Here is a 27,327-nt window from a genome sequence, read left to right as displayed (position 1 = left end):
TAGAATCTCGGACCTGATCAGCCAACACACACCCATCAACATTATTCATATTTTTTTTAAAAGTAATTCTGATATACTCGTAAACTACTCCTAACTTCATCTTTGTCCCAGACGAGACGTGAACCCTCCACCTCAAGGAGGGAGGCCAACATCTGATACCTCTAGGATAAAGCCTTTTGGTCAACATGATTGAGATCATTTAATATATGAGTAGTATGCCATAAATTACGAACCACTTAATCTATGTTTTGCTGGACTTGTTATTGCTCATCATACATATCCTCTACAAAAACAACTTCTACTTCATCATATTCTTGTCTTTCATCACTACCGTTATCCCTATTCTACTTATGTAGTTCTTCTTCATAGACTTTATCATTATTGACTGGCCTAAGTTCATTATTTGAAACTAGTGGAACCCAAGTAGATATTTCTTTTACCCATACATCATATACAATTCCCTCAACAAAGACTGGAACTTTCTCCATGACTTTTGAGGACATATGAGTCTTTATATACATCCTTCCCATGAATATTATATAATCTTCATCCTCATCGAAAAACATTACTTGACCCTTGATGTGTTTTAGACCCGCTGAAATTTAAATTTATAACCCTAACCAATTTTACCAGCTAAAACGCAATAAACAGTGTACCTAGTCGCGTTGTAGTATAGTAGAACAAGTAATGGGTCTAACATAGGGAACTTAATTTTTAAAGTAAAAATTAATTGCTTATAATTAAATTAGAAGAAATAACTTTAAGGGGGGGGGGGGGGGGTATTTGATTTTTCAACTTTAGAAAAACTTAAACTGAAAACACTTAATTAATTACTTTAAACAAAAGCAAACAACTAGAAAACGATGTTTAATCAAGAATAAAAGACACATTGTTTATCTTCGAATCCCTATTTTTCCTATAGTTGATTTCATGATGATAGATTTATTTCGTTGGTTACCAATTATAATTTATTAGTTATCATAATACGATTACCTAACACATACCAATTTATGAACTTTAATTACAATGGCCAAGCAATTCACAACACCAAATTAATTTTAGGTTATTTATTAGACTATAAATGATAAGATATAAGAATTACCTATCTATGATCAAGACTAGCAACATAAGCACATATTAGATGTCAGTAATGCTCTCTAGTACAATTATATTAACTAACTTTTACCACCTAACTCCAGTATGTGTTCTATCTCTAGATCTATCAATCCATATGTCCTAAACAACTAGATAACAAGTTCATGCAATCAAATTGATCATCTAACTACACAAAACTTGAAGGGAAAGCAGAAAAGTTAAGAACTTGATATACTAGTGTAACATCCTAAAATCATGGTAAAAATTTTCATTTTCAAAACCATATAATAATCCATAAGTCATAAAAAACATGTGTTCTAAAAGCCATAGTCATAAACTAGAGTATCCTAAAATAATAAGTCATATAAAAATTAAGGATGGTGTGCAGAATCAAGCCTTAACCTTTCCCCTATCTGAAGTATCTGAAACCTAAACATCAAACTATAAGCCGAAGCATAGTGAGTTACCCCAAAATACCACACAGTCAAACACATAACAACATGCATATATTAGCCTTCAGCCTGACTAGACCGCCTCCTAGGGTCTACAGTCTATCCGGACCGCTCTTCGGGTCTTCGGACTGAATGGACTGCCTCGCAGGGCTTATAGCCTATCCGGAACGCCCTGGGTATCTTGGCCTTCAGCACAAAGCAGGACTGCCTCAACCCAACCAACAATAACATGTTAACATATATAATATCAATCAATAGCCAACAAGTACAGGTAATTGTACAAATCTATCAACATAACAGTTCGCTACAACATAGCAACATCTTGTATATACCAGGACATGTAACACGACCTAGTGGGCCAACATTGGTGCCTTTGACCCATGTGTACAATAAGGAAAACTCACTTTAATATAAGAAAGATAGCTGAAGTGAATGTTGCTCCAACTACTGACTCTACCGGTCACTTGTACAACACATAGGACCAAGCCTTAATCTACTACTCAAAATTTCCTAAATGACCTTAAGTCAAACTTGGTCAAAGTCAATGGTCAACGATCAAAATTCAACTCCAATTGGTCGCTACGTTGTGGCTGCTAAATGACAAAGCAAACAGGTTTCTACTCAGTCGCCATGCCGTGGTAACCTAAGCCTATGTCGTGGGAACTGGTCTGGATAGCTTAAACCATTAAGTCATTTTCTCCACTACTTTAAGAGCTCCAAAGCTTAGATTTGGTTCTTGTCATGGTCTTGATGGATAAAGTTTCTAAGTTTATCCATTAAGACTCCTTAGTAAGTCAAGATCCCAAACCATAATTCCTTAAGGGTGACCAAATGCATAAAGACACCCATTAAGCACCAAAATCTCTAGAGGATTTTAAATGTTATGGGTGCGAGTTTTGGCTTTCGGGCAATTTCATAGATCTTGCATATGAACTCCATTTTTAAAGAATCTTATATATATGTGTAGGTCTCGTCATGCTCTACGACTTTCCTTTTGGTCTTTTTGGCTAGTTTTGACTTTTGTTTTTCGACAAGTATTTATTACCATTATGATTTTATAAAAATCATAAATCTCTAACACGGCTTCCATTTTAGACGTTCTTTATCTCACAATTCCTACTTTAAGTAGTACTACGACTGCCTAGTTGGTGACCTTTTCCAAAAGTAAACCATTCTCTCTGTAGTTTTCGTCGTTGTAACTTTGTAAGTACGGTAAATATTTATTTACTATAAAAGTCATATCTCACCCATAGTGAGTCGGATTTTTGTGAAATTTATATTTTTGGTATTGCAGTGACTTATAGAGTCTAAATAAGTTAACATGCTCTCAAAATGATTCTACTTTTTCCGCACTCAATTTTGAGCCTAAAGGTTGACGTAAATAAAGACAAAAAAATCGAATATATTATAATATATCGCATGGTTAAAAGGTTGTCCTTACTACATTTTCATGTTCTATCGTTAAATATTAATGACTGTTGATGACGTATTTTCGGGGTTGTCACATTTTTAATTGAGGGTTTTATGTGATTTTGTAAGTTCAGAAAAAATTAAATTAAAAATACTTAATTAATTACTTCAAACAGAAGCAAACAACTAGAAAACGATATCTAATCAAGAATAAAAGACACTTTCATTTAACTTCGAATCTCCTTTTTTTCTATGGTTGATTTCAAGATGATAGATTTATTCTGTTGGTTACCAATTATAATTTATTAGCTATCATGATCTGATTACCTAACACATACCAATTTATGAACTTTAATTACAATGGTCAAACGATTTACGAACACCAAATTAATTTTATGTTATTAGACTATGAATGATAGGATATATTTCTAGAATTGCGATGGCTTATACAGTCTAAATATGCTAACTTGCTCTCAAAGTGACACGTTCTTTTGCGCACTCAATTTTGAACCTAAAGGTTGACGTAAATAAGGATGAAAAATTCAAATATATTATAATATATCCGATGGTTACAAGGTTGTCCTTACTACATTTTCACGTTTTATCGTTAAATATTAACGATAGTTGACGTATTTTCTGGGTTGTCACACTTTAATTAGGGGTTTTATCTGTTCTTGCAAGTTCAGAAAAACTTAAATTGAAAACACTTAATTAATTACTTTGAACAAAATAAAACAACTAGAAAATGATGTTTAATCAATAACAAAAGACACTTTTGTTTATATTCGAATTCCCTTTTTTCCTATGGTTGATTTCAAGATGACTGATTTATTCAGTTTGTTATCCATTATAATTTACTAGCTATCATGATGTGATTACCTAACACATAACAATACAATGGTCAAGCAATTTAAGAACACCAAATTAATCTTAGGTTATTTATTAGACTATGAATGATAAGATATAAGAATTACCTAGCTATGTTCAAGACTAGCAACATAAGCACATATTATATGTCAATAATGCTCTCTAACACAATTATAGCAACTAACTTTTACCACCTAACTCTAGGATATGTTCAATCTCTAGATCTAGAAATTCATATATTATAAACAACTAGATAACATGTTTATGCAACTAAATTGATCATCTAATTACACAAAACTTGAAGGGAAAACAGAAGAGTTAACAACTTTAATATACTAGAATAATGATCTATCAAACACAAGTCAATTCCACTTCATAAATCCAATAAAATAGAAGTCAACACATAATATTAGTGTTCATCTAATCTAAACAAAATTAAAGGGCTATTAGCCCATAATCAACTCATAAACACAATAAAAAACTAAACTAAAGTAGACATGTCAAAAACTAGCAAACCAAATGATTTCTTATGTTCTTTTGTAGATCCCTTCTAATGTTTGATCTCCAATCAAATCCTTGCCTCATGAGGGTTACTCAAAAGGTATTATTCATAGATTTTTGAATAAAATTGAAGCACTCCCCCAATTCTGACCTAAAATTCGTAATATATAGTTTCCTCAAATCGGTCGCCAAGCTATGGACAACAAACATCCATATCGTGGGAGACACTTTTCTTGCGTGTTTTCCAAGTCTTAGCAGATTTATCAGGAAGCTTCTGATTGTCCACGTCGAGGGCCTAGGATTTCCACGCCGTTGCATCTTCTTTCATGCACGTTTTCTCCTCTTATTTCCTCTTTATGCAAGCTCCAACCTCCAAGTTTCCAACTTCATCCATTTTAGTCCTTCTTCTTGAGAATGTTCTTTTTGGCTACAAAATAGATTTTGTACTACTTAAGCACCAAATATCTTTGTAATTAAACAAAATAAAGCTAAATTGTACTTAAATAATGTACATATATATGTATAAATATAGAAATATCAACCCTATGAACTTTCCATTATTTTAAATGCTTTTGGAGTCTATAAAGAGGGTGGATAGTCCTTCTATTTCCACCCATACCAACCGGTCCTTAACCATGAAATTCTTTGTAACTGGATAAAATTCTTTGAATATGGTTTTAAACACTTCCTGTTAGTTGAACTTCATACATACACTATATGTTTTGAATTTAAGCTAAACCCACAATTCTCTTTAATATTTAATCTCATTAAGGTAAAATCCTTCATTATTACAATAATATATATATATATATATATATATATATATATATATATTATTAATCAAAAACACATCCTTCACTTCTCCCAAGGTAACACGCGTCGAACCAAGAATAATCAACAAATCTGGCTTTTACAAGTCAATATTTTTTTTCTTTGTTGTCTTATGATCGCTAACTACTGCAACACAACTTCTTTTGACAGCATTTACATAAGACTTGGGTGAAATCTGATTAAAACTTCTCCCTTCTTACTTTCGATTTGTATTGACTTTTGTTCATGGTTGATTAGGCCATTGGTTCTTTTCATTATCAGCAAACCTAGCAACCGTTACATAGATCTAATGAATACCAATCCATTGCTTATACTTGTTGCTAACTTGCTCTCATCATATAATTTCAAAAACCTAGAAAATGCAAATCTCTTCCAAGTATAAGATAATTTATGGGCCACATAATGTCAACAACGATCCCATATTTCTCTAATAGCTTTCGGAAGTCCCAAGACTCCATTCGAGGAGGGAAATTTGTAATATACATTTTTTTTCAAAAATATTATTTTTCTAAAAGTTATTTGGGTCGGGGTCAAACACCATTGCATAATAATACGACCACAAAACCTAAATAATGGTCATGAAAATCGCCTCCAAAAACATAAACTTAAGAGTAGTTTACAATTGCACTCTAACATGTTCCAGTTGAAAGATCTAGTATGTTCAAAAATCAAATTAAAGTGATATTGCTAATTAACATCTGATACTAAAGGGTCACACTAACAACAATTTGATATAATTACTTATTTACTAGAAGTTGATTTTAATAAATACTCAATAAAATCTTATAATTAACTTGGAAATTATTTATTTCTAGGAAATAATTATTTTCATTAGCAAGTAACATTATATATAATTCATATGGTATGAATTAATAAGTTATGCACAACATTTTTGACTAGATAAATTCTTTTGTCTTTTACCAAAAATTTAAAGTTTATATTTTATAAACTTGGTTTATAAAATATAAAAGGATTTTGTCTTCTTTTGCCTTTATAATAATCAAAAATTGGCTAGACAAAAGAGAGTATGGGCTCTTCATTCGTTTAATGAAAAGAACACTCCTCTAAAAAGACAAGCATGGACAATATGCTTAAAATAAGGAGTGATAGTCTTTTGATTAATTTATTCAAAAGAAATGAATGGATTGAAGCATGGGGAACACTTAGGCTTTAGGGGAATGAGTTCATAAAGTGTTAAGAACTTATGGACAAAAGATTTTTTTTATATAAAGTGAGGTTTTCATATTGCTTTTATTACTCATGAATATAAAACCATAACTATGTATATATGTGTGTTTCTTTATAGTTTTAGTTGAAGACTTGAAGATCACACTCTTGCTTATGCACTCTTTATGTTATTATTTTGATAAGAACATAAAGCTTAAAAGTCTTAAGAGTTTTATACAAAAGAACTAAGATTCTACATCAAGTTGATTCCTTGTTGCCATCTCTAAAGTTCTACATTCTTCATCAACTTCCAAGCCTCTGAAGAGGATCCAAAGAACTACAAAGGTTGTAATTTTCTCCGTCTTCTTCTTTGGTGATTATATTCTTTCCAAACTTGGTAAGAAGATCCTTGGTGGATTTAAACTTGTTTATGTTATTCAAAAATGATTAAGTCTTTCATTGCCTAAATATTATGTTTTTGAAACTAGATTTTGAATAAAAAAACTCAACACTAATACCTATAAAATTGTTGGATGTTAGCCATTTGCTTGCATATATTTCAAAATTTACACATATGAACATCAAATACATTAGAGCATCTCCGACTCACCCCAAACTTCATTTTTCCCCATGTATTCCTCAATTCTCCTCCAACCCTAGCCTACTTCTATCTTTATTTTGGGAGAGGTGAATAATATTCCACAAAATATGTAGGAACACTATTCATTTCTCCCAAATGGAGTTGAAGTATCAGTTGTCGTCTTGCTGATTTTAGTCCCTCTCTTTTTCTATTATGCATTTATAGTTTATTTTTATCTATTAATTATAACTTAAATATAGTATTTAATATTTATAATATTTTGTTATGTATTAATCAATATTAATTAATTATAAATATAAAGTTTTTATTTTGTGTAACAAATTCATATCATGTAACAGCCCAAAAACAGTAATAAAATTTCTTCATTAAAAGCCTATCAATTTCATTCATTAATTTTTCCCCAAAACCACCACCAAATATAATATCTGAAATATCATAGTACAATTTTTCAAAATGCAGAAATCATGAGGGGAGGATGTTGTCCCATCACGGCGGACCCTTCCCTTTCGAATCGGAAGTACCTGAAACCATAAGCGTAAACTATAAGCCTAAACCCTGGTGAGTTCCCCAAAGTACCACATACCAATAATACAACTGGGCTTAACCCTAGGGTATAGACCAACCCAAAATACATATATGGTCCCAGCCCTTGGGCCTCACCCTGGGGTGTATTTCAACATGATCAACACATATGGCCCCGCCGTGGGGCCTCTCCCTAGGATATCTTTCAATCTAATCATACAACAATAGGCCTCGCCCTGGGGTCTATTTCAATCCAAACATACAATAGTGGGCCCCTCCCTTCCATCATACAAACTCGTATAAGCCACATAACAACTATCATCCTAAATTACACAATAATAGGCCACATTGGTGCCTTTGACCCATAGATATAATGAGAACTCTCACCTCAAAACAAATGGAAAGCTGAAATAATACGCTGCCCCGAAATCAACTCTACCAGTCACCTTTATAAATACAATGACCAAAACTCAGAATATAACTCAAAATACCCAAAATATCTCTAGGTCAAACTTTGGTCAAAATCCAGGTCAAAGTCAACCAAGTCAACTCGGTGAGTACGATTGTCATACTCAACATGTACACAGGGCATACTACGTGTTTGACCAAAGTCAAGGGGATGACCATGTACGCACAATGTACCGTTTAGTACGCCCAACGTATGCGATTGTCACCCATTCATCCCAGTAAGAGCTTAATCCTTAATCTCTTTCGTCCAAAATCCAGATCTAGTCCTCAAAAGGTATTCTTAACCATAAATTTTGCAAATTTATGGTTTTGCATGGCCGTTAAGACCTCAACATAAAAAACCCTAGATTTTTTACCCATTAAGACAACAAGATCATGCATGGAAAGAAACTAATACCCAAGATCAAATTTTTATTACTTATCACACCCTAAAACCTATGAAAGGACAACTCAAAAGTCCAGGAGTATTCCCTACTCAGAAGGATCAAGATTTTAGACAAAATGGTGCCAACTTTAAGATAAAACTACATCTTAATGAAGTATTCATCAAGGTTTGAGTTTTATACCTCTAGAATATGTACAAAGTGAGTAGTTGTTGTATCCAAAGTCTTGAGTGAAGCCCCACAACTTCAAGGTTCTTCTTTCACCTCCAAAAGCTCCAAAATGGCACTAAAAGACTATCCAAGCTTCAAAATGCAATCACATACTTTAGGGTTTCGAAACAAGGAAGGAGGCTGGAGTTATGAGAGAGTATGAGGCCATAAAGATGTTTAAATAGGGTCCAAAACATATGAAATAGGGTTGTTACCCTGGCTATGTATGCCATGCGTACTCAGCATTCGCTTAACGTACGTGTGCATGCCCAAAAATTACGAAAATGCCATTGAGGACTAACTTTGCAAACAATTCACAATCCAAGGGTCAAAATGGAATACTTGAAAATCAAGATCTTACAACTCTCCCCCACTTGAACTAGACTTCATCCTAGAAGTTTGTTGCCATGAATAAATCAGGGTACTGCTCACGTATATCCGACTCCCACATCCATTTGGAACCCCTTTGATGCTACCATTGGACATTGAGCAAAGACACCACTTTGTTGCGCAAGGCCTTCAACTTCCTATCCAAGATTTCCACTGGTATCTCCACATAACTCAGGCGACCATAGACCTAAATATCATCCAAAGGGACAATCGTGAACTCATAAGCCATACACTTCCAAAGATGAGAAACATGGAAGGTGTTGTGGAACTAGATGAACTCGTCGAGCAAATCCAGCTGGTATGCAACGTTGCCTACCCAAGTGAAAATCCGTAAGGGACCAATAAATTTGGGCCTGTGCTTGCCCCGCTTCCAAAATCAGATGGCACCTTTCCAAGGTGACACCTTCATAAGCACCAAATCCCTTACCTGGAACTTGAGGTCTGCACATTGTCGTTCTGCATAACTCTTCTACAGGCATTGCACGACTCGCAACTTGCTGTACACCTGTTGAATCAACTCAATGGTCTTGATTACCACATTAGTAGTCCCCATGAACTGATGCCCAACCTCCCCCCCCCTCCAGCAAACTAGGGTATTTCACCTTCTCCCGTACAACATCTTAAAAGGTGGTCGGTCAAAATCGGCATGATAATTGTTGCTGTAGGAGAACTCGGTTAGTGGAAGGTAAGTGTCCCAACTTCCCCCAAAGCTAAAACACATGCTCGGAGCATATCTTTAAGCGTATGAATCGTCTGCTCTCTTTGATTGTCGATCTTGGGAGGATATGTTGTACTAAAATGCAATTGAGTACCAAACTCCTCATGAAACTTCCTCCAAAACCTAGAAGTGAAATGAACATTACCGTCTGAAACCATCAAAACTGGCACTCCATGCTGAACCACTACCTCCTGAATATAAATGTTAGCTAGCTTCTCAACAAATATACTCTCGACAACCGGTATGAAATGTGCACTCTTGGTCAATATATCAACAACTACCCAGATATAATAAAATCCACATGCCATCCTTGGTAGTTTTGTGATGAAATCCATGGTAATCTCTTCCCAATTCCACCTGGGAATGGGTAACGACTGCATGTTGGCGTGGGGTCTCTAATGTTCGGCCTTGACTTTCCTACAAATTAAGCACTGCTCTGTGAACCATGTTGTCTCCATTTTCATACAGGGTCACTCATAACTCAACTTCAGATCCTAATATATCTTTGTGGCCCCCGGATGGATTGAGAATTTTGACTTATGAGCCTCCTCCATAACTGTCTATCACACCCCACCAGTAGTCGAAACGTAGACTCTACCACAGTGAGCCAACAATCTCCAACTACCTCTAAGAAATAAAATAATTTTCCCCTGATTTGCTCAACCTTCCAATTCTCCGTTTTCAATCCCCCAACTTGATCCCTTTTGATCAAATATAACGAAGGATAAGTAACAACTATCATCAAGAAAATATCCATGCTAGGAGAGTTCATGAACTTACAACTCAAAGAATCAACAACCACATTGACCTTCCTAGGGTGGTACATGATCTAACAATCATAATCCTTTACCACATCCAACCATCTTCGCTACCGCATATTCGGATTCGACGGATCCATGAGATACATCAAAATCTTGGGGCCAATGTAGATAGTACACCTAACCCTGTAATATCCCGAGTTTAGGGGTGAAAATTTCAGGGTTTAAAGTGAAAATGTGAATGATAAACTCAGCTAGTCCATGGGTAGACTCGGCGAGTAGGGTCGCGATTCTGGTTGCGTGTCTAGTGGCCAACTCGGCGAGTTGGTGCTGTGTGGAAAAAACCCTAATCCCAGGGATTTGGCCCTATATAAAGAACATAGTACCCTCTCCCTAGCCTCTTTGCTCTCCCTTGAAGTCCAAAAACCCTAATATTCATTGTGAGAGAATTAGAGAAATTTTGGATCCTGAAGGAGTGTTTGTTGAAGAGATCTTTGAAGATTAAGAGGCTTGGAGCAAGGGGCTTTTCAAGGTTTTGACTTATTCTTCTGTTGGAGCCTTCTTTTGAGGTAATGATTCATTGCTTGAGCTTTCATCCATCTAGATCTATCATTTGTGGGATTTTTGGGTGTATATCTAGTGCTATCTTGAGTTTGGAGGTTAGATCTGAGGTTGCTACCTCAGATCTAGAATAGTGATGATCCAAAAGAGCATAAAGTCTCTGTTCAAGAGCTGTTGATGAAGTCTTTTAGCCCCAAACCTTAGACAAAGAGTGTATTATGCTTAGATCTCCTTGGATTCACGTAAAGTTTGCCACTTTACGTGATGGATGGCTTGTATAAGAGTAGATCTATGGATTGGAGACCCTGCATGGCTTGGAAAGCCTCTGTATGGGTTAAGAGCTAGTGGTACTCGGTGAGTCACATGGGTGTACTCGGCAAGTTGCATGAAGATAGGAAGAAACTCGGCGAGTTGGAAGAACAACTCGGCGAGTTGGTTGAAGATAGCCTTGGACTCGGCGAGTCTATTCCTGGACTCAGCGAGTCTGGTCTTGAGGTCCTAACCTTTTCTGGTTAAGCTTAGAATCGGTGAGTCAAGGGATGACTCAGTGAGTTGAGTGCGGTTTGACTCAGAGTTTTGGGACTCGACGAGTCGTGTTATGGGAGTTTCAGAGCATGGGGACTCGACGAGTCAGCGGGTTGACTCGGCGAGTAGAGTCAGTCAGGAGGGTTGGCTTTGACTGAGGACTTTGACTTTGACCAAGAATTGACCAATTGACTTCTAGGGGTATTTTGGTTGTTATTAGTAATTATTGGTTTCGGTGATTCAGTGGTGGAGTTCGTGACAGTGGTCGGAACAGCGTGATCTTGTTCTTCAGTCGGCAGTAGCAGGTGAGTCTTCTCACTATACTTTACCTAGTGTGGTAATAGAGTTATGTGATAGAGCTATTGTATGCTATCTATGATATGTGTGGCACTGCATTATTTCTATGTGATTTACGATGTGTGTATATCAGAGTTAGGACCGGAAGGTCCACAAAGCTAGGACCAGAGGATCTACAGAGTTAGGTTTAGAGTTATGTGCCAGTGTAATTGTATGCTATTTATTTTATGAGATTTATTGTGATATGTGATTTGCATGATTCTGAGTTATCAGAGTTAGGACCTTTGGGTCCATAGAGTTAGGACCAGAGGGTCCACAAAGAGATGGGACTGGAGGGTCCCACTGAGACACACAAACCATAGGGTCAACAAAGCTATAGCCTTGAGTGGCTAATATGTGTTAGAGTGGTATTTTGGGGAACTCACTAAGCTTCGTGCTTAAAGTGTTTTGTGTTATGTGTTTCAGGTTTCTCAGGTTCACGGGACGACACCGGCTCGATTGTACACACCGGGGGAAACGTTTGTTTGAGGATCCTGGTTTATTAATTGATTTAACAAAAGAGTTATGTATTGTAAATTAAACAAATGGGATTTTTATGAAAAGCATTAAAGAGATAAACTATTTTAATTTTCAATTTTTTTTTGAAAAATTACAGTGTTACAAGTTGGTATCAGGGCCTTGGTTTGAGGGATTCGGATGCACCTTTGGGTAAATCTGGACTCAAGCTGAGGAAGTACGAAAATTTTCAAAAGAAATGATTTTATAAAAGTGAATAAGAGTTCAAAGAGGAAGCGAGAAAGAGCAGTGTGTACAATCAGCCAGAGCCCGAACGGTGATTTCCCAAAATTCCATTACTTTTGTGTTATGAGATATTTATGATACATTTATAAGATATTATGCGTGCTAGAGACAGGCTAGGTATTCTATATCTTAGGACTAGAGTGGCCTAATTTGTGATGCCTTCGTCTAGGAGTTGCTGTTATATGTGATGTGTTTTTGAGTATGAGTGAGAGTATTCAGTTGGAATCCTTTTAGGGGATTTGAGTAGAAGAGTAATCTAGAAGAGACGCCTAGATGAGTATTGGTGTGTTTATCGAAGAATAGTTAGAACCCGCGAGGGGCAGAGTTGCAGAGTTCGGTGGTACCTTGAGAATGAGCAGAGAAAGCGGAGTTGTCATCCAGAGTGAGCTCTATGTATTCTTCGATGCCCGAATGCTGCTTGCTTCGTGCTTTGTGGAACTCTCGATTGTGGGAGTCAGCTACCTAGTGAATATGACGATATTCAGGAGGTAGATGACTGGCATCTTTAGGAGCTCTTCAATAGCTGATGGCGGAGAAGTGGGAGTGACCTTAGCCAGATGAGTACGCTGGTGGAGTTAGCATTTCGCTGAGGAGCGAGCACGCATGGCAGAATTGGTGAACGAGAAGGTTGAGCAGCTACTTAGGAGCTCTGGGACGGTCCGTGTGGAAAGTATGGGTAGATGTGGCAGGTAGTATGGGCCCGTACTAGCGAAAGCAGTGGACCCATACTCAATACGTGGAGTATTCTGAAGGTTCTAAGTAGCATATTGAGGAGTGATGTCATGGTTCGAGTACCATACATCGTAGCATATTGAGGAGTGATGTCATGGTTCGAGTACCATACATCGTAGCAGATTGAGAAGAGATGTCAGGGGCTGAGTACCATGGTTCTTAGCAATTGATGCTTGTGATTCTCCGGTTGTCCGATCAGGATTGATTGGTAGAGTTTGGATGCGATGGAGTTTTAGGCCTGAGGGCCATGATTGAGTCTGTAGAGGCATCCCTTGAGAGGGAGGTCGGGAGCATTTCAGAGTATTATTGGTAAGATGTCAGATGTAGTCGGAAGACTCAGGAATTTGTAGAGAAGGCATTTATGGGGGATTGCAGCCTGAGTGAGCGATCAGTCAATGGAGGAGATGTCACCTTTTGTGACCTGATAGGTGCTATTTATGTTTCCGTGGGAAATCGGAGAAACGTGAGATTTCAGTTTTGGGGTATAGGAGTAAAACCCTGCGGGTTGACATTGATGTTGATTTTTCCACCAGAGTATCAGGTAGCATGTCCGCCACGTGGAAATGATCTACCATGAGCAGGTAGTCAATGGGGACTAAGATGGTCAAGGACCACATTACACCCTAATTGAGTATAGTAGGGCGTGTGGTGGCGGTATCAACGGGTAATCCAATCGAGTATATCAGGGCGGAGACTCTTATGTCTATGATGGGTATTGAGTATGGGAGTGGAGACCCTGTTCCTGTGATGATTCAGGTGTTGGAACCTGGGTTGAGAAGTCGAGGTTGAGGAGTACGATGATTTATTGTTTCAGTCTAAGAGTCAGTGATAGTACTGGACAGTCGAGATGTTCGGTATTGGGATGGTATGAGACTTTGAACAACTAGAGTCCGTCGTGATGAGAAGTTCCTAAGGATTTCTTCTGAGATTCAGGGTATTTGAGGTTGCTTGATGTCACACCCCAAAACCAAAAACGGCGGAAACGTTCTGGGGTGGAGGACGTCAAGTACAGTATCACAACAATGTAAAGTAGTAGACAAGCAACAACATCATCCATTGCATTAATAATATAATTATTATACACATGTGTTTTGTCAAATTTTGATAAGCACTAAAGCATAAATCAAAATGAAAGATGGGTCTTCAACGAGCTCCATCTTCCCAAATCCTTGCATCTGTATCTATGATGACCTGAGGATACAAGTAATTTTGAAAGCGAGTATCAACTTTGAAGCTGGTGAGATCATAAGTATTTTAGTGTCTTAATTTGTATGAAAATACTTGTATGTATTTGAAATGTACGTATTTGTATGTATACGAATTGTAAGTATTAAAAATGTAAATGAACTGTATACATGAAAATGTTTGTAAAACAACTGTAAACGTTTGAAAAGCACTAGAAATCCCTATGATTCCTATTAGTAACAAAAGGAGTCTTCTACCAAGAATTAATTCTTCTCGATGTAGTCTTCTACCAAGACCTAACTGCTCTAAATGTAGCCTTCTACCAAGGCATCTAGTGTCTGTGCGTGTGTCTCTTGTAAGAGTATGTATTTTCCCAGGTATGACTATCATTAACCAAAAATATAGTTTCTACATTTCCGTGCGTCGTGTGAATGTTCACGAAGTGAATGTAAGTGGGAAAGCGAAATAGTACTATGGTGTAGTGTCGAACTACCACCGTACCAATTTCGTTAAGTCTAAGGTAATCGTGTAAGTACTGTAGTATTTGATATAAATAACTACATCGGTACTCAACTGCCTTATTTGAGGGATAAGGTATAATGTGATGTCTAGATCCCAGGCTAAACGCTCCCCTTTCAAAGGGATTTTGGGACCTACCCACGACCCCTGCATATTTGCAAGCCGTGAGCATCCACATTACTATGATCATGTATACTCGATATAACTATCACAATTGCGTTGTGATTCATCAGTATAGTTAGATCCTGAACTGGGTCCATGCTATAGCACTTAGTGACATCTGTTCTATGTATATGTAAGTGTACTCATGTAAGCGTGACAATGTAATTGTATAGTAATGTACTGTAATGTTCTAGCTGTAGTGTACATGCTCTCTATTTAGTAACTATAGTAATGTACTGTAATGTTCTAGCTGTAGTGGACGTGCTCTCTACTTAGTAACTATAGTAATGTACTGTAATGTTCTAGCAAGTATTGACTCATGAATGAACTGACTCATTGTTTGTTTCATTGTTCTAGTAATAGAATCTTCCTAAACCACCCCTATGGTAGCTTACTAGTAATGTAACTGATACGTATGAACATGGAAGTATACCCTTGCTACCCAAGGGCATTGGATGAACTGGAATGACCTTTTATGACTATATATGTACACATGATATATAACTAATATTTAAACGACCTTCGGACGAGTACCCGATATCCCACCAGACCACATCCAAATCGAGGAAAAGGAAATAGGGTGGATAGCCTTCCTAAGTCTTTTAAACATTACTTATATAACTATACATATAGAGGCATGCAATTTATAATATAAAAGCATAAAAAAGTTTTGTAAAACATTTGAACATAATTATTATCTTAAGAAAATGTCGACTTGGTGTCAATCTATAAAACAGTTTTAAGGCATGGGTTTGATAAAACAGTTTAGTATAAAGAAACATTTGTTTCAAACACAATTATAAATAACTTTGAAGTGTAATATACAGAGTAAAATGTATAGAGAAATAAGGAGTTTTAAACACATAAAGTGTTTATGAAAGACATTTGAAGGAAACTGTTTAGTAAAACGGCTAATGAGTAGCCAATCATTTGAATGTTGCTTATTAATCACATGTGATTGATATAATAATTAGCATAATTCTACTTGTATCCTCCCCCATAAAACTTTTAAAAATAGTTTAAAACATTGATTAAGGGGTATGAACTCACCTGTAGTGAGTGGTTATGGTGAAAACGTTGGATAAGTTGCTAAGTATCAAGTGGTGGCTTGAGTACACACGCGAATCCTATTTAGCATATATTGGCATATATATGAATATAATTAGTGTTATGAACGACTGAATAATGATTTTTGGGACCACCTTAGGGACTAGTAAACACTTATAATGAAGTGTTACAATCATATATGATTGTATGAGGGTTTATAAGGCTATACAAGAGGGTGTATGGCCAAAATACACACTATATGTGTGTGTGTGCGGCCAAGTGTGCGGCCTAGTGTGCTGCCAGCACATGTGTGCGGCCCTGTGTGCGGCCATGTGTGTTGCCAGATGGTGTGTGCTGCCATGTGTGCGGTCAGATGGTGTGTGCTTGAGTAGCCTTAGTATAGAGTTTTTGGAGCCTAGTGGTTGAACCAAGAGCGGAACTGGAGGTCAGAGTTGAGTCGATCCTCGGTTGGATTGTATTTTTTTCGTATAAGGAAAAGAGAATTTCGTGACTTGTGAGTCACTGGGCCGGGATAGTGGTCACGGGAAGGAAGCTAGTGAGATATTTTGGATCATGTAATAGATGATCTTTGGAGGTTCAACTGTGGAGTCCAAAAGCTGACCTGGTACTCAGTATCGAAGTGGGATATGAGAAATGAGCTAGAGTTTATCATGGTGATGTTTGAGGACACTTCAGGGCGAGTGGATGATTCAAACGCTCGAGGACATGCTTCGGGCATGTGTATTAGATTTCGGAGGGAGTTGGGACAATGCTCTAGGACATCATTCGAGCATTGGTATGCCACCCTTTGAGCTGTTGTATAGGAAGAGGTGTCAGACCCCCATTTGCTGGGAAGAGGTGGTGCATGGACCCGAGAGTCCTTGCGAGCAATTTTAGAGCATGTACGATGCATGGAGTAGCGGTTACTCTATGAGGGATAGTGTAGAGTGGGGGTGTGAGCACCGTGGAACTTGTTTGAAGTGGCAAGGTTGACAAGTAGATTTCCTTGGGTAAGGAAAGAGAAAGGTAGGTAACTCCAGGAGGAGTGTTGGTTCACGGAAGTGAAGGCAGTAGTGAAAATGGATGATTAAGAGTAGGGTGGTTGAACACTGGGTCTATGCAAGTGGTATGGAAGCGCATCCAGGTTGGGTGTCTGTTGAGGTTGCGGAAGAATCCCCGATGATTTAGAACCAGAGGAGTTCGGAAGAAATGCAAGGATAGAGCCTTGGAATTAAGTATGGTTGTGATTAGTAGGTTATGTATATAGTGGTAATTCATCCTGGGGATGTTTAATGGTATCGCCAATATGTTGGGTTTTTCCAACCCGAGGATGTAGAACAGGCTCAGCATGTGTATGCGATTATAGAGGAGAGCTCAGGAGAGAGTTGTTCAGGAGCTGAAGGATGGGTCATCCTGTCAGCACGGAAAGAAAAGAGTTGGATTCAGATTGAAAGCGCGATGAGTCCCGGGAGTGAATTCAATAAAGGTTATGCTAATCAAGGAAAGGGATAGCATTTTGGTACCGGGTCAGGACCCGGTGGTCCGGGGTGATTTGTAGCTGTGTAAGGGCCAAGCGATCGTTGTGATTTGGAGCAAGTGAAGTATCATGGAGTGGTACTTGGTTGATAAGTGTGGGTATCAGAGGATGGGGCGGTGGTCAGGACACTGTAGGGGAAGAGTTAGGTTATGGTTTTCGGTGGTAGTGTTTTGAGGAACCTGGTTTGGTTAATGCTTGGTGGTGCATTGCGAGAGTAGTTTCTGGAGTTTTGTTGCCACAGGATTCTAGGACGAAGCCTAATTTAAGTGGGGGAGAATTGTAACATCCCGAGTTCAGGGGTGCAATGTTCAGGGTTTAAAGTGAAAATGTGAATGATTAACTCGGCGAGTCCATGGGTAGACTCGGTGAGTAGTGTCGCGATTCTGGTCGCATGTCTAGTGGCCAACTCGGCGAGTTGGTGCTGTGTGGAGAAAACCCTAATCCCAGGGATTTGGCCCTATATAAAGAACATAATACCCTCTCCCTAGCCTCTTTGCTCTCCCTTGAAGTCCAGAAACCCTAATATTCGTTGTAAGAGAATTAGAGAACATTTGGATCTTGAAGGAGTATTTGTTAAAGAGATCTTTGAAGATTAAGAGGCTTGGAGCAAGGGGCTTTTCAAGGTTTTGACTTATTCTTCTGTTGGAGCCTTCTTTTGAGGTAATGATTCGTTGCTTGAGCTGTCATCCATCTAGATCTATCATTTGTGGGATTTTTGGGTGTATATCTAGTGCTATCTTGAGTTTGGAGGTTAGATCTGAGGTTGCTACCTTAGATCTAGAATAGTGATGATCCAAAAGAGCATAAAGTCCCTGTTCAAGAGCTATTGATGAAGTCTTTTAGCCCCAAACCTTAGACCAAGAGTGTATTATGCTTAGATCTCCTTGGATCCACGTAAAATTTTCCACTTTACGTGATGGATGGCTTGTATAAGAGTAGATCTATGGATTGGAGACCCTGCATGGCTTGGAAAGCCTCTGTATGGGTTAAGAGCTAGTGGTACTCGACGAGTCACATGGGTGTACTCGGCGAGTTGCATGAAGATAGGAAGAAACTAGACGAGTTGGTAGAACAACTAAGCAAGTTGGTTGAAGATAGCCTTGGACTCGGCGAGTCTGTTCTTGGACTCGGCGAGTCTGGTCTTGAGGTCCTAACCTTTTCTGGTTAATCTGAGAATCGGTGAGTCAAGGGATGACTCAGTGAGTTGAGTGCGGTTTGACTCAGAGTTGTGGGACTTGGCGAATTGAGTCGTGTTATGGGAGTTTTAGAGCATGGGGACTCGACGAGTCAGCGGGTTGACTCGGCGAGTAGAGTCAGTCAGGAGGGTTGGCTTTGTCTGAGGACTTTGACTTTGACCAATAGTTGACCAGTTGACTTCTAGGGGTATTTTGGTTGTTATTAGTAATTATTGGTTTTGGTGATTTAGTGGTGGTGTTCGTGACGGTGTTCGGAGTAGCATGATCTTGTTCTTCAGTCGACAGTAGCAGGTGAGTCTTCTCACTATACTTTACCTAGTGTGGTAATAGAGTTATGTGATAGAGTTATTGTATGCTATCTATGATATGTGTGGCACTGCATTATTTCTATGTGATTTATGATGTGTGTATATCAGAGTTAGGACCGGAAGTTCCACAGAGCTAGGACCAGAGGATCTACAAAGTTAGGTTTAGAGTTATGTGCAAGTGTAATTGTATGCTATTTATTTTATGAGATTTATTGTGATATGTGATATGCATGATTCTGAGTGATCAAAGTTAGGACCTTTGGCTCCATAGTGTTAGGACCAGAGGGTCCATAGAGAGTTAGGACTGGAGGGTCCCACTGAGATACACAGACCAGAGGGTCAACAGAGTTATAGCCTTTAGTGGCTAATATGTGTTAGAGTGGTATTTTGGGGAACTCACTAAGCTTTGTGCTTAAGGTGTTTTGTGTTATCTGTCTCAGGTTTCTCAGGTTCACGGGACGGCACCGACTCGATTGTACACACCGGGGGAAACGTTTGCTTGAGGATCCTGGTTTATTAATTGATTGAACGAAAGAGTTATGTATTGTAAATTAAACAAATGGGATTTTTATGAAAAGCGTTAAAGAGATAAACTATTTTCATTTTCAAATTTTTTTTTGAAAAATTACGGTGTTACAAACCCCATATAGATAATGCCTCAAAATCTTGAGGGAAAAAACCACAACTCCCAACTCCAAATCGTGCGTATGGTAATTCACCTCATGATGCTTCAACTCCCTTGAAGCGTAAGGAATCATATGAACCCTCTGCATACGAACAACTCCTAAACTCAAAATAGAGGCATCACATTAAACCACAAAATCATCTAAACCCTCGAAAACCATGAGAATCGAGGCCTCACACAATCTCTGCCCTAGAGTCTCAAAATCCAACTGCATTAGGCCCCCACCAAAAGGTCACATTCTTCTTCGTCAAGCATGTCAAAGACACTAAAATCTTGGAGAAAATCGTGGATCTGTCCCCAATAATACCCCATGATACCTAGGAAGATCTGAATATCAGATGGGGTCCTTGGGACCTCCCATCACATCACGAACTTGATCTTGGATGGGTCGACCAATATACCCCTCTGGTTGATGATGTGCCCCAAAAACTGTACCTCTCGCACCCATAACTCACATTTGGAGAATTTGACATATAACCTCTCCTTCCTCGTGGTCTCCAACACCTCTCGCAAGTGTTCCTCGTGTTGATCCTTGGTCTTTGGAGTAGACCAGAAGATCATATATGAATAGTATCACTGACTGATCCAACATCGGCCTGCAAACTCGGTTCATGAGATCCATGAACACTACAGGTGCATTGGTGAGCCCGAATGGCAACACCAAAAACTCATAATGACCATAACGAGTTCTAAAGGCTATCTTCTACACATCATCATCCCCTTACCCTCATCTGATGGTAACCTAATCACAAATCAATCTTGGAAAACCAAGATGCACCCTGGAGTTGGTCAAATAAATCGCTAATCCTCAGGAGTGGGTAACAGTTCTTCAATGTTAGCTTATTCAACTCTTGGTAGTAGATGCACATCATGTGTGAAATATCCATCTTTTTCACAGACGGGATTGGTGCTCCCCACAGAGAACTTCTAAATTGAATGAAACCCTTATCTAGCACCTCTTGAAGTTTCGTAGATAACTCCTATATCTCTGGTGGTGCCAAGAGATATAGTGCCTTAGCTATTGGGGCCGCACCAGGAAACAAATCAATCCGGAGGTCGAGTTGCCTCTCGAGAGGCACTCCTGGTAACTCCTCCGGAAACATATTGGGGAATCCTGAACAAGAGGCACCTCACTCAAAGTCGTTGTGCACTCCACTCGAGTATCCGTCACATAAGCCAAAAATCCCAAACAACCCTGCTGAAGATATCTCATGGCCCTCGCAGATGAACAGAGAGTCGGATCATGTGAAGCTCCCTCACTAGGAATAACCAGTTTGAACTCTCAGTAGCTGGTGCTCACAGTCAATCATGGCCCAATTAAGGCCTAACCAATCCGCCCTGGTAATAACCATCGATTCTCACAGAGGAATCAACACCAAATCAATGGAGTATCTCTCACTAAACTAATTCAGGGACACACCTTCGATGAACCCTCAAAGTACTCACAGTACGATCATTTGCAATCTCGACCTCAAACGAGTAATCCATGGTCCTGGGAGCATAACAAAACTTCTTGCTAAGCACAAGAGATACAAAGGATCAGGTAGCACATGAATGAAATAGAACATAAGCCATCATAAAACAAACTAAAAAGGTCCCTATACAATATCAAATATAATCATAAGAGTAAATAAGGAAAGCAATAAAAGATAATAATAAGTCACATACCAGTAACCACATCCGATGCTGCACGAGCCTCATCAGTGGTTAGCTGAAATGCCATGCTCCTCAGCACAGAAGCCTCCGCCTTGCCCTGGGTCAAGGTGGTTGGGGTAGGCATCGCTACTGCTCCCCCTGATAATCTCGGATAATCGACCTTTTTATGTATAGTTTTATTTCAATGAAAGCAAATAAAAGCACCAATGTGGTAGTCCCTACTCATGTGGCCAAGCTGACCACAACTGAAACATACTGAACTCTTTAATAGACACACCCCACTATGCGGTTTTCTGCACTTGCTGCTGCGGCTCCGGCCCTGCTGGCTTCTGGTGAGTGAATTGGATGTCTTGGGGCTCTTAACCTAGCTCACCATTGCCTTCACATGCTTTAGCTTCCGCTTCATCCGAAGCTCCAATTCAATATACCGCTCACGATCCTTCTCAATAATATCATTCAGGGTATTACACCCCGAAAAGCTCACAAAATCCATGATATCCTCACTCAACATGTTATGATATCTCGTCTTCTTAATCTCCTCATCCATAGCGTACTGCGGAACCAACAGAGCCCTCTCTTAGAACTTGGTAGAGATCTCTACGACAATCTCAGTAGTCTGGTGAAGGTCTTGGAACTCCCTCACTAGCTACTGCATCTCAATAACTGGTGCAAACTCCCTATGGAACCCCGAAACAAAATCCTACCAAGTCATGATTGCTACAACCGCAGACCCAACTGCTCGGCCAACCTCATCCACCAATCTTGTGCTCGGTCCCTTAGCAGGCAGGATGAAACTCCCAGCTTTGTCCCCTCAATGAAAAAACTTGTCCGTTGAGCATTCTCCGTGTTAGCGATCCAACTTCAGATAACGCTGGGGTCCTTAGCCCCAAAGTGTTGGATTTAGTGTCTAAGCCCATAACTATAATTGGTATGTACTTGACCCGAGAGTAGCATGGTCCATTTGGGTTGCATGACACCGGAACAATTTGTAAGGATGGACTTTTGAGAAGAGGATATTCATGATTTATTAATATATTATAAGTTCTATTATATTAATATGAAATCATATCATTTAATTATTATTGATTAAGAATTAATTTGGAGTTAATTTTGTGATCAAAAGAGACTAATTAAATAAAAAGGGTTGATTTGGTAAATCATTCATTCTTATGGTGTGGGCTAATGATCCATGATTCCTTATGTTAGGATACACCCATGTGATAACCCATGGATGATCCATGGAGGTTTAAACCTATGGAGCATGAGGAATATGGAAGGTCATGCATATTAGGGTTTACCTGGCGTAACCCTAGTTTTGCCACACTATATAAGAGACCCCTTGGCTCCTAAAATCAGCACCCTAGTGTTCTTGAAAGAGCCATAGCCGATTTTTGAGTACAAGTATTCTCTCTCAAGTCATCCATTGTTTGTGGTGTTGTGTGAAGCATTTGAGGCATCACATTTGGGGTGCTAGGCTCTTAAAGGTCCAAGGAATCAAGCTACAAGAAAAGGTATGTGTTCTAACTAGATTTTTTGTTATACAAGTACCCCTGGTTGTATGCTAGTTAGGGAAATGCTTTGGAAAATCATTTTACATGTATAATTAGAGAAAACATAGATCCAAAGCATTTAGGGTTGTATGTGCACCTTAAGGTTGTTAGGACGCACAAAACCCTTCAGTGTTATCAGAGACTAGGATTGTTTTCTATTATACTTGATGTTATATTGATTTTCAAAGTGTAAAAAATCGAATTTCTACCTTCTTCCCAGTGAACTCACCGAGTCTGATGAAATGATAATCAAGTTAATAGAATCAAATCAGAGTAATATCAATATGAAATGAACACGAGGAGTAAATATAATCTTGTTTCAGCTCAATTAAACTTTCAACAGTTTTACAGAGAGTAAACTAGACAAATCTGTAAAGATTCTCATCTAACTCTAAGTAATGTCCCTATTTATAGGAGACGTGAAAGTATACAAAAAATACTAAGGCATAAACATTATGCTTCGAACAAAAGACACCTTAGGAAATATATTATGAAACATACGAAAGGTACATTAAACAGACTTCAACTCTTTACTACATTTCGACCCTAACAATCTTCCCCTTTGTAAACAAGTCGAACCTTCTCAGTTCGTAAGAATCTATATAGCATACATCATCACCCTTCGAATTTTAGTGTACCAAGAAATAATCTTCTTTAGTTCCTTCTTGTCCCCTTCATAATTCTTCTTGCAGTTATTCACATGAATAATAAAGTTCGTATACTGGGACGTTGTGTATCTTTCAACTTCGCAAGGTTGGACAAAAATCTTTTGGCTTTCCCACCTTTTTCTTTTCCAGTGAAGACCATTCGAAATGGATTTAAACAGATCTCTCCATCTGCATACTTCTTCAATTCTGATTGAGACTTTGTTGGTTCCGTGGGAGCTTTCACTTCTAATCCGTTCATAGTTGCTAAGTCCACATCATTAAGAGACAAACATTCATAGTAATTTTCCAAAAATATATAGATGTGGACAACTCCAAGTCGAAAAACTTCAAGATCATTTTCTCGAAGATATGAAGCATTTTTATCTTTTAAGAACAATGTAACTTGTATAAGATCATACAAGTTCATCAATGGAAAGCCAGCCAAAATAAAATCACAAACTTGTCCATTTGCCCTCGCCACATGGAATCTAAGATTTTGCATCATGTCTTCGAATAGAACATCCATCTTGACGCTGATAACCTTCTTTATTTTTATCAAGGACCATATTTCCTCTGGAGCCTTCCCAAGAACAGCATGAAAATGAAGTTTCATGTAGTTATATTCATCTTCATTCTTGAACTTCTCATAAATCTTGAGCTGAGGCATTAAGAACATCATTTCGTTTATTGGGAAATCAAGTTGGCTCATATCTGCATTCGTAACCACGTAACTTTGCTTTGGTTTCTTCTCAAAAACATACATGTGGTTGTATGCCACTTTTTCTTGAGTAGTCTCATAGTTATAATGTTTCGCAGGATCTCCCTTATTTATTGCAGGAGGATCATTTGCACGTTGCCTCATAATTCTTTGAACAACTCTTAATTTCTCCATTTCAGCTTCAGCTTCAGCTTTCTTCTCATCTTTTGACTTTTCAACAACAATTAACTTCCCTTTTTCTGTTGAACTATCAATAACATCCCTTGTCTTTGACACATTACTTACCCTGTAGATGAACCAATCATAATCCCTTTCGAAATTGGCCTGGTGATTGGTATTGAAGTTACAACAGTTGAAGTAACTTGCCCTACAGATGAAATGATTGGCTTTGTTGATGGATGTTTTGAAGAGATAAATTTTCCAACCACGTTAGCATCTTCATGCGAAGCTTCACCACCAACCTTTGCATGCGAAGCTTCACCAACTTTATTTTCTCCCCCTTGCACCCCTGTGCAAACAGGTGGGGCATATGTTGGTAGAAGATTTGATATTTTGGATAAGGGAGCCAACTGCTTATGTAGAACAACTTCAAACTGATAAAATTTCTGAGATAGGAAATTCGGGGTAATAATCGAAGATGAAGCAGGCGTGACCACATAGTCTTTTAATTCCTTTAATAACGAAAGAACCTCCACAAACTTTTGACTATCACTTTTAGAAAGTTGAGTAATTTGAGGGCTCAAACTTTCGTACAACTTGACATACTTTGTGACAACATTACAAATAATATCCACCTTCGTATGAAGAGTTGCATAGTCTTGTTGAACACTAGAAACCTCTTTTACCATATTGTCACGAAGTTCTTGATGCTTAAAATTTACATCTTCTCGAATATTTTTCACATCAAGAATAAATAATGTATGTCTTTCTTTTTGAACATCTATCAATTCCTTTACTGCCCCCCACAAACTTTGAATGTAGAGAGTTCACTCTTAACTCAGTTGTTTGATCAGTATGATCCACCTTCTCTAAAATTCTTGACTCTATTTCTTTAATCATGTCCGAAACTTTGCTAACCATCCGAGCTTCAAGTTCTTTCATTTGACCATCAAGTTCCAAACTAGAAACATAACTACTTCCCCCATATATGCTTGAGACTAAATAATAGAATTCATCTTTCTATTCGGAATTTTAAACTGCTTCATTGACATGAGCATATGGCCATGAAAGTTTCTTCTTCCTCATCAAATTCTAAGGCTTTGAAAGTTCCTCAAAAACCTCCTTCTTCATTCTCATATTCTTCCATGGGTTTTGGTGGATCAGTTGATTGGGATGAAAAAATAGTGGTGAAAGGTTGATTGATAATGTTTTCAAAAGTAGGTGACTCAGTGGATGAAGTGGTTGGTATGATATATGGAGGTAAAGAAACAAAAGCATTAGTGATAGTTTCGATAGGAAGAACAACAGGAGTAGCATGGGAAGATTTTTGTGCTTCTTGATGCAAATATCCTTCACACATGTTGACATTTACATCCATATCAAATACATGTGTAGTGATGTTTGAAGTTCGTATCTCTTCATGAAATGACTTGGCAGACGATCTTCGGGTGGTATGACTGTAGTCTTCTCAGGAGATGAAGTTTCGATGATCAGATTGGCTTTGGGAGTTTCAGGTACTTCTTCTTCTTCAGAAGATGCCGTCGGTATAACAAACTATCTTTTCTTAGTCTTCTTCTTCTTCTTCTTCTTCTTCTTAGAAATCCTTTTGGCCATGTCTTCAGCTCTTCATTTCTTAGATGAAGAAGAAATAGGAGCTGGAACTTCACACATAATAACTCCTTAATGAGTAATATGAGGCTTTCGAACCACATATGAAGTTAGAGATTTTGGCAAACCACTATACTTCTTCTTAAGTCTTCGAAAAACACCAGACTTTGATGGAATAGTGACTAAAGCTGATTCATCAACAACAGGTTCATTTGGCTTGACCAAAACATTTGAAACTTGGTTATCTGGCTTCACCGGTTTCTTAGGAGACTTTATGTTCTTCGGTTGTTGAACTGTTTGCTTAGGAGTAATTGTGACACTCTTCTTTGATTGTATGGATTTCTTTGAAGGACATGTAGTTTCGTTGGTCAATAACTTCCCAGTTTCAATACTACGATCAATAGTCTTCATATATTCCACTAACACAGAATTTGTTGGATCAACACGCTTTAACATTGCATCAGGAATTCTTGTAATGTGTGTAAATATCTCAGCATCACCAGAAACCTCCTTAGGAAAGTGATATTTCATGAATACAACAATTTCCTCATCAACAGACACATGAATCCCTTCATATCATAGAAATATCAAAGAATAAGACTCCAATATCTTGCACACAAAATACCTTGCACAACATTCGTGTTTTCTACACTCTTTTGAAATTCCTTCCACAACTGTGTAGAGTAGTCCACAGGAATATCATAGTACACACCTGCAACTATGCCATACACTTCCATCCTTCCTTTATCAAGACCAACATTGCGACCAGTCAAGCAGCATAAGAAGATTCTAAATAGAAAATTCTAGATATTCGGAAGACCAGACTTCTTAAAATCACTTATCTTGGTGAGTGGGGGTTGATGATCCATCTCGTTAAACATATGATTAACTTGGGCAAAAGAAAGAGCATTAAATGGTGGTGAGTTATGAATTTCTAGAATCTAACAGAAAAATTTCTTCATCAAACGAACCTTCTTGTCACTCACCAGATTAAATGTAATGATAACCAGGGCTTTGTTGTTGCAGTGGATCCTGCTAGTGAAAGCCGGGATAGAGGAACT

The sequence above is a fragment of the Lactuca saligna genome, chromosome 6 (genome assembly GCF_052625555.1).
Source record: "Lactuca saligna cultivar CGN05327 chromosome 6, ASM5262555v1, whole genome shotgun sequence".
NCBI lineage: Eukaryota > Viridiplantae > Streptophyta > Magnoliopsida > Asterales > Asteraceae > Lactuca > Lactuca saligna.
The sequence above is the reverse complement of the archived record's forward strand: the minus strand, read 5'-3'. Positions refer to the sequence as shown.